Consider the following 12,352-nt stretch of genomic DNA (forward strand, 5'->3'; position numbering starts at 1 on the left):
TCTAAAAAAAAAAAAAAAGTTATTAGGAAATTCAAAATACCAAATTTCTTCATGCTTTTACTCTATTACTCATTTCCCATAGCTGTACATGTACATTACAAATACATGTAAATTACAAATACTGAGATTTGTTCAAGTAGATATTGTCATCTGAAGTAAAAAGGGAATTCTAGGAATAGTCACTTCGTCAGAACATGACACTGAATACTAACATCACATTGCTCTTAAGAGATGTGGTCACATCTCCATTTAATACGTCCTGTCTCTAAGGAACCAAAGAATTAAGTTGCCTGCAAAAATATAGATCACTGGTATGGCCTGGAATGGGATTCAGAAGCGCTGATTCCCATGGCAATATACACTTCCAGGCAGATTTGAATACTAATATCTAATAACCACAATACTTCTTCTCAGTGCTTTTCAAATTATATAATTTGCAATATAATAGTAGGCAATTAAAACTGATTAAAAGAAGGAAAATAACTATTTGATTTTAAATTTTCTGACCAAATTAAATACTAGCTTATCTTTTATTCTGTATGAGGGATAAAGGAGCTGCACTGCTTACAATTAATTCATTAATCTAACAAAGGTACACTTTTAAACTCTGCAAACACAAGATGCCAAGCTGTACATTTTACAAAGCAGTATTTTGAGACTGAAGCAAAACTGGGCTTCATAAGCTGGGTACTCAATCTGGTCTTATAAGTCAGAACCAGTGGTTATTGAAGGCAGCATGCAGCATGAGGTCTGCATGAATTGGTCTCCCTCACGTTGTTCATAGTGTCACTAATTAGCAAAAAAAATCTTGACTGGATTATAGTTCTATGTAGGTAGCATTTTACTTCCCAAACCAAAACACTGAATAACCCCCACTGTTTCTGTACTTGGCAGTCACACCATCATGGTTACACAGAACATTTCTTTGCAGATATGCATATGCCCATTTACTTGCTTTTTGCAGAAGTTTGTTTGCAGTTATGTATGTCATATTATAAAAGGCTCAAGACACTACAAACCTGAATAATAATTTTGAGTGGATAGCTTTGTTTTGGCTCTTCATTTTAATGAAGAGCTCGATTGACAAAACTGGGACAGAGATACTGATACATGTGGTATACACAGTAGAAAAGATGAACAACATACATAAAAGTTATTGTGCCTGGACTGCACTTATTCATCACTGACTCAGCTCCTTGGTCAACATGCTTTTGGTTATATCTTATCCTTGTTTTATTAATCAGCAATTACAGAATATACCTCTAATAGCTTGCTCTTATTTCAAAGGCACCTTTGGTTTATCATTGCATTAGTACAACTCTTGAGCTAAGACACCAAAGATTATTAAATGATGTTACACTGAATTTTTCAAATGAAATTTATAAATGTACATATGCTTGGATGTTACAGGTCTACCTAAGCCCAAAGACTTTGCGCCTTTTAGTCTTTATTTCAAAATTTATTGTTTAGAAGCACTTTTCAAAAACATTATTACAATGGAAATTATTTGAAAGCTGTAAATAGTTGACAAAGAAACAACAACAACAAAATTCAAATTATTTTGGCCCCAAGAGGAAAAATCTTTACATTTTACATCAGGTATAGAAGGTGAATTTCAGAGTTTTTCTATGCATACATAGTAAAAGCACACTTGCAGTCTCTAGGAAGTCAAAAGTCTGTGGGTACCTATATTGAAGAGAGTTTCTCACGTATGCAACTCTTCAAAAAAATGGATCATGATTGTTTGTTTTTTTAAATTATTCCTACATATACAAATATATATATATATACATTTTAGGATGTATTAATCTCCAATGCTATATGCCCGTCTGTACACTCCTAATGAAGTGGTATGTGTGGCAAGTTCAACAGAGGTGGGAGAAATTATTTACTGGAATCCACAACACGTCATAATCCATCAGCCATTTGTACAGTAACAACAAAGCATACCTTAATCACCCAGTAATTCTGAACTTCCAAGTGCCAGAGGGCTCGTAGTCCCAAGTGTCGGGTTTTGTACAAATACCAGCCAGATTACAAAGAGCTAGATGCAGGCAGGAATGTTCAAAGAAACACTGAGACAACAGTGGACTGAATATACACATTAGTCACAGTACAGCAGTTCAATTAGTTACATCAGCAAGTAATTAGTCTAATCACAGACAAGCACATGGAGGTATCAAAGTGAATGAGAATTCCAAAGATTTGCAGGAGGCCAATGAAACAGATCTGTGGTTGATGAAGTTTTCCATTCCTCCATAAACTAATCATGGAGGAAAGACAAAAGATGCTAGTATAAAAGCATAATGGGCAAGCGATGGATACCAATGTTGTTCAACATCTTCAGATGGAAATTGGTCTTTTGATACCAAATAAAAAGACCACGAACAGCCTAGGGAGCTGTTATGTTTAATGTAACAGAAAAGAAGGAACCAATGAAGAAAATCAAACAAAATGACATGATCAGAATCACAGAGTTTAAAAAGAGGAAGAAGAGAAAGAGAACAGTCACTACATTAGCAATGGCATTTTGACTGGATGAGGGTAGGGCTAGGCTGCTTTTGTCAAGTTGATGTCAGAGAAATGTATGTTGAAATAATTCAGATGCAAGACTCGATACAAGCAATTTTTTATCTGGATGGATAGCTCGGATGGATCTTATCTCCACGATCCCATGCAAAAAGAATCTACACCAGCAGACCTAGCTGACCTGAAGAGTGCCTGAGACATCCACAACACAAATAGAAACAGGAAGCAGAATTCTGGATTCAGTCAAGTTGATGATGATGAAAGAATCTGTCACAGAAACAGAGCTGTTTATAGACAGGAGGAAATGACTGTGGAACAGAGAGGCTTATCTGTAAGCTCTCTTCATACAGCAGCTGTTGAAATTGTAGTTGCAGATGCCTTTGCAAAGTCTCAAGTAGGAAGTGGCAGCCACATGTAGTTTTCCAAGAAATACTACCAAACACCAGGAAGTGCAGGAATATGGAGAGCAACTTCAATCTAAATGTAACACTGTGTAAAAATCTTGTTGAGAGTCAAATCCAACAAGGATTCTCTTTCTTCCTTGAACATTGCTCCTCAGTCTCTCCACAAGATTCCCAGAAATACCAATGGGAGTTGTTTATGTGGCTCTCAGCACAACATTAGTCTAAAGTTATTTATAGTGTTAACTGGAACTCTGAGAATACGACTTTCTTATTGAAAGCTTTGCAGAGATACAAAAGGCACACTCAGTTCCGGAATATTATACCCTAAATGAAAACATGCCTATGTAAAAATAGTCAAAAGACTTTACATTAAGCCTCATTTAGGAAAAAAATCCCCCCCAAACTCCTAGAAAGTAAATTGGAATCAACACAGGGAGATGTCAATACTTGTAAATCTCACTATCTCTCACTTTTAGGAATGCCAATTTGTGAGTGAACTGTTAAAAGTGGTTTATGACACCCTGAGGTCACCATTGTATGTTGATACAAGATCTTGCTTATTTTAAGGATAGCAAGGGGAAATCCCTGTAAGAAGCCACTGAGAGTAAGAGCAGAGCTAAAAGTCTACATAGCACAACATATATTTGGAAACTGCATAAACAAAGGCTAACTTAGGAGGGGTGATTAACTAAGAAGAACTACTCCAGACAATTTCCTTCTAATGGGTGAGCCATTACCCTTTTCCAGTACTAGGCACGCTTGTTCACACACTGCACTCACTGATACTCAGGGTAGTTTTCTCTTGACAAGACAGCAAACAAAGTGCAACAACAACAACTGGGCAGAAACCCAGGGATTTTCAGTGTGACAGTTAAAATTATGGGAAAATAGCGAGGCTGATGGAAAACAGCAGTTGGAGTCTCTGCTCTATGCACAGCTTCACTGTTGTTCTACTGTACAAACTAGGGAAAGTTTGTGTGTATTTTGGTCTCTAGTATCCTATTTATATTTTGCAACACGGGGAAAGAACTAGATCTTCTTACTCCACATTTAGTTATATCTTTGCTGTCTTTTCTTAAGGCAACAGCCACACAGTGAACAAAGGAAACAAGCAAAGGAAAGAAAGTATGGAGCAGTATTTGACTGACAGGGAACTAGAGGATGGAAGAAAACCATATTGCTTTACTCTGCAGAAACCAACCCTTCTGGTTTGTTTTATTGTATTAATTCATTCATGCATTAAGAGCTCTATTTGTATTAGCCAAGTATTTACAACTTCAGGAATATGTGTAGCTTTTCTCATTTATAAAAACAAGGTTTCCAGCCTGATCTGTTCTCAATTTTAATGTTAGCTGTATATTTTAAGATGCCTACAGCCAATCTGTTGAACAAACTGAGAACTACAGTATTCCTATCAGTATGTCACATGAGGCTCTCTCTAGGCAGAGGAAGGCTCATAATCCTGTTTTCCCTGTCCATCTGGCTGATGTGCAACAGCAGTTTGATAAGGGAGAAGGTATAGCTAGGGCTCATCGTATTGCAACTCATAGATGATGAACTTAGAAGAAAAAAAGGGTTAGGAAAAAGGAAAAAACTTGAACTCTGTCTGAACAGCAAAACTTCCCCCTTCTCCCCCCCTAGCCCGACACCCCAGAAAGTCACTTTCTGAATAATACCAAAAAAAAAAAAAAAAAATTTCTTTCTTTTCTTCCTGCAACTTTCTCTAATCCTATAAACCCTTCTATACACACCAGTCACAGAATCTCAATTTCACAACTCAATTCCCTGCATTGTGTCTCTTCTCTGCAATCTCCTCAGGAGCTGAAAATCTCATGAATTCACTTTGTATTGTTTTGATCATGTGTTTCTCCCCCAGTGTGCAAGACTTATTTTTCCTACTCCCTTATTTCAAAGCTCAGTGACAACACTTATTTGCTGTTCGGTGCTATTATTGCATTTCTCCATGTAAAAACAAGACTCACTCCCAGGAGGTTAGGGGACTTCATACTCCCCTGCCAGATGACAGCCTACTCGTACTCCTACTTTATAGACTAAATGGAACTCCTCAGCAAAATCTGAAGCTTGCAGTATGTTTCTCTGACACAACTGATTTGCTTCTCTAACCTTGCCTTCTCCCTTGTAAAATATACAATAATATGTAGCAGACTATGCAACACAATATTTTATGGAAAGTAGTTTGAAGAAAATAACAAGTAGCTGACCCTTTTTAAATGTGATGTTTAATGACTTGCTAGAGAATGCTCTGGAACACAAACACCAAGAAATCAATCCTCAAAATCTCCAACTAACTTCTAGACTCCTACATTTTTAACACCTAAAGTAATGCTCTGGGATGACTTTTCTAACACCTAAATTTATGAGCCACGGACTTGTTCTTGTGCAACAGAGAACTACTCAAATACATGATAGTGCAGTAGACATAGACACTGCTTTCCTGCAGCTGAAAGAATGGATAATTGGAGTGGTTCTGCTTTCTACAGCATCTCAGGAGCAGAGGCAAATGTGCAAAGAGGAACAGATTTGAAGAAAGAGGTGAGCTGAGCCTCCAGCCCAGGCTAGCCCTCAACACTGTGAGTGTGGCATCCTCTTCTTGTCTGTTCAGGGATGCAGTAGGGCAGAGTATACCTGGTGATGCAGTGGGCAGAGTACAAGGAACCAGGCCTCCTGCATCTTTCTAACTCCTACAGTGTTGCTATGGAATGCCAACATTCTTCTAAGTATGCTGGGGTTAAGAGCTATCTCTTCTTGGCTTGGTGAGCAAGAAGAACAAAAGTTCAATTCCCAATTTGTTCCAAAATTCTAGAGGACTACAAATACAATCAAACTCCTAATTCTTACTGGGAGAATAAAGAACATCTCATTATGAAGATATGCTCTGGCCAACATGTTTCACATTGCCTAGTTTAGTGTCCTAGTGATGATGCTGTTAGAAATCCCACTCATAAATAGATGACACTGCAGACACCCTAATGCCAGTGCAAGAAACAAAGAATGGAATTGAAACATAACAAAATCACTTTGGAGGGAAAAACGCCATGTGGCAACACAGCTAATACAAGTGCTGCACAAACTCCTGCAGACTACTGCTGCCTGTTGCACAGACCTTGTTTCTTTCACATCTCTCTTTGCCCCTGTCTGAACCATCACTCTAGGGACAGTGTATCTTCCCTGCTGGCTTGCAACAACAACCTCCAGACGTCTTTATATTCCTTCCAGATGAAAACTTAACTCTTACCTTCCCTGCTTTTCTTCTCTTTGCCATTATCTAGTGGTTAACACTGCCATTTTATTGCTTGCAGTAGAACTGGATAAAGTCTTGAGATGAGAATTCTTTGAAAGACCAGATACAAAATAAGTGTACACAGAACTAGCTACGTGGTAAGATGTAAATACACAACTTATATTGATGCTTATTGTGTTCTATTTGTCAACAATTTCAATGGGCTTGTTTTATCTTTGTGCAAAGGATTTTACCTAGTATGTGAGAATGTGAAGATGTATCTATGTAAAGAGGTATATGCAGAGAGAAAATATGCCCTTTTAATTAGTATATTTTTCTTTTAATGTAATGGCAGTACTCTGAAGTCAAAATCAATGTACCATGTCTTTTAAATATTTCACAGTGATAAAAATAATTGACAAAGTGATACAAAGAAATTGACAAAGCAGATAAACAAAGGGGAGCTGTGAGCGCAGGCAGTTTCCAGTGTTGTACTTGTAACTGAATTACTTCTGCCAGCAGCTGAGATGCACACTGCTAAAAACATAACCTTTAGGGTAGAAAGCAAGACAAACTGTGCATTAGGAGGAAGAGCTGCAAGTGGACTTTTAACTTCACTTTAAAGTATGTGGCCCCTCATGGCGATCTCAGTAAAGAGAAAAACATACGTCTGATAATGTTTGCTATTTTTTTAATAAAAAAAAAAAAGCCTTTAAATCATTGTCCACAAACTTTTCTACTCAAAATAAAGCATTGCCTATTGTTCTTGGGATACTGAGGAATCAAAGGGTAAACTGAAATCCACAGAAGAAAAAACTGATAAAAGAAGTTAATTCTGTCTTATGCTGATATTTTTTGTGAAATGTATTTATGCTTTATGACTGCTCTTCCTTTCCTGAAAGATCTGTTCAAAATAAGAAGAATGAACTATTTCTCTACTGCTTAAAACTACTAATGGAAACTTGATTAAGGTTATTAAAAAAAAAAGATAGCATACAATGCTGAACAACGTTTTTGTTTTCTCTTCAATCCTCCAGCCGTTTATTTTATCCAGCACAAAACTTTAATCACAGCCTGTCATTTTTCTATCAATATTCAATGTCACCGTGTTATCCTTAAATTATCTCCACTGGAAACACAAAATGACAGGCTGCTGCAGCTGATGCTTTTCACTTTGATCGTTAATGCAAGATGGATGCGGGAATGGAAACCTATACATCAAATTCAGGAAATCAACTAATTTACAAGGGAAGGAGGAAGGCACCTTGTAGGAAGAATTTATTACTCAATTTAGTCCCTACATTTATTGTAGTTTATTTTTATTATATTACTTAATCTATAATGTCAAAATTTACTGCTTGCTTTTAGGACTATTTATTTCTCTTAAGAAAAGGTATAGAGTTACAAACCTTTACCCTCACCTCTACTGAGAACATTAATTATAAATAGTCTGTTCTAAAAGAGAAAAACTTAACTTTGATAGATGAAGAGAAAGCAATCAGGGAATTCTTCTTATTAAGCAAGCCACAAAGTCAGCTTCTCAACCATGGTTTATCATTCACCTCGTTCATAATCTGATTAAGCACCTTCAAGCTTGGTAGCAACACTGATAACTCAGTCTGCATCCCACTTGCCTTTGGCTCCTGCAATAGGCCCACAGTGTCATTAAACAGTTGGATTTTATTTTATTTTTTTTGAGTGGTTGGAGATTGCTGGAATGAGATCCTTATCTTCACTGTTTAATATCTGATCCCAAATGAGATTTAAAGGAGGGACAGAAATTAAGCCTAGTTTTGGAAAGCATGTATCTCAGGGTTTGTGCATTCATTTAAAGTCTGTTCAAATCACTGAGCTGTCGCACAACCCTAAGTACTATCACGAACTTGAGCCTCAAAATAGATTCAAATTCTAGTGGCTTTCACTGAAACTGAAGGAAATTAGTGGCTTTCAAAGCCACAACCAGCTCTAATCTAAGAAAATACATTTGTTTCCAAAAGTATGCAATGGGAAAAAAACACAGCATTTGAATTGAGGCCACATTCTCAGCTGTCAGAAATCCATGCTGTTGCAATCACAGCTATGTCTATTTATATCGACAGAAGAATGCATTCTTATCGCAAACCAATTAGAATAATGAGCCTGATCTCTTAGTGTTTATTATCATCTCTGCCCTCAAGTGCTAGGAAGCGTACAGAAGGAATTTACAATTTTCCCATGTTTATTCTTTATTCACCTCTGCTCTCTAATTTAAAATGCCACAGTTTATAATATATTCCCTCTCTGAAAGGGCGCCAGATTGCGAATATCAGTGTCAAGTGAATTTGGGAACATGAATCATCTTGTGTACTGCTGACTGAGCAAGAATTAAGCACACATAAAGAAATGCCCTTTTAGAATAGATACTATCAGGAGAGATAACATATTCTCACCATGTAGGAATGTACCTTGAAACTGAACATTTGTAACTAGGAAGACATGCCTGGAAAAATGAGAGAGCTGGCAAAATACTGATGTCAATAGGTAAATGCTTCCAGAGCTTTCCTGAAAGAACTGAAGGCACAATACAAGCCGCTGGAACTGTGGGGTTGAATAAGGTCAAATCCTGCATTGGTACAGAGAAAAGGCCTACAGATTCTCCCTTTTGGATCCTGTTAGCTGCAACATGCAGGTTAGGCCCTGCATGCCTACTCAACCTGGCAGTGTGCCCCCATCAGTTAGTACGTTAAGTAATGCCAGGGGGAAGGACTGTTCCAGATGTAGCAAGGTAGAGTTATCCTACATCTTCCTATTCAGGCTATGCAGGTGGTGATATCTTATTTTTGAGTCTTGCTTGTAGGGAAGTACTCAAAAAGAGCAGCAGTAAGAAATTGCATGTCCATTTATGAACAACTTTCTTGCCATGTTCATAAGGGATCAGATCTTTCTCAGTACCTATATTAACTTACACGCAGCCACCAGGGAACCTGTTAAAATAGCATCAACTTAACATCACTGATACTAAGGTAACAAACAGCTTTGCACATCTCTCCCTCCTCCATGTATATACATAATCACATGTCCACAGTAGAGAAAGCTTTGCATGAGATCGATTCACAGAGTGGACAACAGCTGGGCAGAGCTGGGCAAGGTACAGGTGATGGTGGTGGGCAAAGAGAAGAACTTTTAAGGACTTACAGCCATTTACAGCACTCACCTTCATCTCAGCAAAAATTAAAAGACTGAGAAAAGACTCATAAAATTACTGAAAACAGTCTTCTGCATAATTGGATGCCGTTCATCAAGTTATCAAATTCAACCCCTGTCCTTCTCAGCTGACACTTGTCTTACAAAACATCTGCAAATAATGCTAGTGCTGTTGCACATTGCTTCCATTATCCGTATGGGAAGATGAAACTTCTGCACTTTAGCTTGACAGAGCAACCAAAGGCAACACCTCAGCAGCACAGCACACAGCAAGTACATCCTATTCTTCCTAGAAATTACAGAGTCAAGGTGAAGATCTAGGACCTCATCTTAAAACATACTGTGAAAACCAGAGGAGGACATCAGTGGTTAAAGACACACTCTTTCTGAAACAAGTGGAGCTTTCTATCTCACAGCCAAAACCTCTTTGCATGGGAAATGGAAAAATATTTAAAACAAATTACCAAAGCTCACTGCCTCAACCTTTCCTTCATTAATGCAATTACAAACTCGCACAAACACCTGCAAGGAAAACTGTACAGGCTTTCAAGTCAAAATGCCAATGTAGCCTACTCTTAGGAGGAAAAAGCCAGTGCAACTGATATTAGCCATGTCAGACATTCACCATTCACAGAACGGGATCCTCTCACATTCATGAGTATCAATGATCAAGGAAAAAAAGATGAATTAGAATTACAAACTCTTAATAAAATTCACATAATTCAGTGACGTAGAAGAGATGACAAAACACGGAAGAGTGCAAATGCCTGACAAAAAAAATAAATAAAACAGAAGAGAAAACATTACTTCTGCTCCAAAACTGAGAAATCTCAGTACACCAAAGCAGCAGCAAAGAATTGGAATTACTTATTCTTGGTGAGGCAAGAGTTTGCAGCATAGAGGACTACTGTGACAATAATGAGTTCCAGCAGATTGTTGAACTGTAGTTTTGCAGGCATGACTGACCAGCACTAGAACAATGCAGCGTAAGAAAAAGGCATACAGGCGAAGAAAAGATCCTAACAAAATACACAATTACTAATCATCTGGAAAGGCTGTGAACTTTTAGCACTTTTTTTTTTTTTTGTAAGCAAGGAAAATACGTTCTGTTTTTAGAAGACGGCCTTGGCCTCTGATGATTTTTGCTATGCTAAGTATAAAATTAGTGGAATACAAAGAGCCTGAAGGGAAAGAGTGAAGGGAGTAAGATTTCTTATGAATAAGCAGCAAAATCCTCTGTCACTGTGTCTTTGCCTATGCTGCACACTAACTACTGAAGTTAATTCAATAACTTTAAAACAAAAAAAAAACTCTAGCCTGGATGAAATCTTAATTAATATGGACAGAATTACTAAAGGCTGTGTGACCATGTGCTTTGTTTTTTCTAAAGCTTTAAAAGACATTGGAAAGTGGCCCCAAATCTGACCTCCTTTTCTTTAAAAAAAAAAACAACAAACAACAATAACAACAACAACAAATCAACCTAGTTTCAATATTGAGACCAGATTTAAAAGGAGCAGAGCTCTCCTCTGCTTATCATAAGGTATTTTCACATACCAAAGTTCCTCCATCTCCCAATTAAAAAGATAAAAATAAATCAATATTTGTAATCCAGCATTCCTAAGCTAGTGAAAAATAAGTAATTTGAAAAGTTAAAGGATAAAAAGCAATGAAAACCACTAAGTTGAGCCCTTCTTCAGTTTACTGTTTCGTATAATAGCCAAACATTAATTTTAAAATGTTCTGGGAAAAATATTTATGAAAATACATATATCTCCTTAAAGAGGAAAAGTAAAATCTGTGTATGCTTCCTTCCCCATAGAGAAATACTAGATTTGAAAGCCCCCCCAGCACAGCCCTTTTCTTCTGCAAAGGGCTCTCTTCAAACCTCAGCCAGCAGATGCTTACTTGGGAATCAAAACAAAGTCTTTTTCCATTACCAGCAAGCACTTTCCTACCCTTACAGAGCCAGAAGATCCCTGCTGCTGCCACAAAAGACATGGTGGGTCCCACTGGTACAATTATCTCCTATCTGGTGAATGCCAGGAGCACCGATCTTTTTCATTTTTGCACTTGGTATTTGAGTATGTACATACGTGCACAACTCTGTCCCCACTGAAACCAGGATTCTTGGTGGAAGAAGCAGATCCTTTGCCCTACCTCATCTTTACAGCCCGTGCAGAATATGTTCATCCACAGATGGGTGGGAATACTGGTAATGCTAGTGTTGAAGGACACAAGTTAGATGTTGGGAACCAAGAGTTGTATCCCGGCAGAAGATGCAAGTTTATTCGCAAAGGATCTCTGCCACGGGACCAGATCACCATGAAGATGAAATGCATATTATGCCCAAGAGGCATGATTACAAGCTGTAATCTGTTGCACTTTCAGAAAGATTATTTCAGCTTACACCCCCAGTGGAAACTGAAATAATCCAGAAACAAAAAGAACAGCAAACATTCTCCCCTTTCATCCAGTCCTAGTTAATCTAGGCTAATCCATTTCCATGAGGAAGTATCATTAAATTTCTCACAAGGTTATTTAGATTTAAATTTGCTAAGCATTTCTGAGATACTGTGTGCTGGCAGGACATCGCAGACATTTTCAAATAAATTGCAAGGGACTGTGAAGACAATAAGAACATTTAATGAGAGTCTGCACTATGGTCATACAGTCTAACATACCTTGGAAACAATCTTCTAAGTTTAAGGGTGAGAACAGATTTTCTATGAATCGAGTGCATTCCTATATTTCTACTTCGACACTTCTTTTTTTTTATTTTTTTGTCCTTGGTGACATACAGAGAGAAGATACACAAATATCCAGAATATAGCGTAGGAAACAAATGAAGAAGTAGAATAAATACTAAATTTAAAAAGTGGAAATGAGATGAGTAGAAGAAGAGTGAGAGATAATACAAATGGAGATGAGGATAATACAAGAACGCCTCTCTCGAGGACACTACTACAAGTATTGACCAAACAAGAAGGCACAC

The 12,352-nt window shown here is 37.5% G+C and overlaps 1 protein-coding gene across 3 annotated transcripts in view; it reads right to left on the reverse strand.

The window, feature by feature from the left end:
- The window catches only part of DISC1 (DISC1 scaffold protein), a 201,503-nt gene that overhangs the window by 22,975 nt on the left and 166,176 nt on the right, over nucleotides 1-12,352 (reverse strand). The window lies entirely within an intron of this gene.

Source organism: Meleagris gallopavo, chromosome 2 (genome assembly GCF_000146605.3).
Source record: "Meleagris gallopavo isolate NT-WF06-2002-E0010 breed Aviagen turkey brand Nicholas breeding stock chromosome 2, Turkey_5.1, whole genome shotgun sequence".
Classification (NCBI taxonomy): domain Eukaryota; kingdom Metazoa; phylum Chordata; class Aves; order Galliformes; family Phasianidae; genus Meleagris; species Meleagris gallopavo.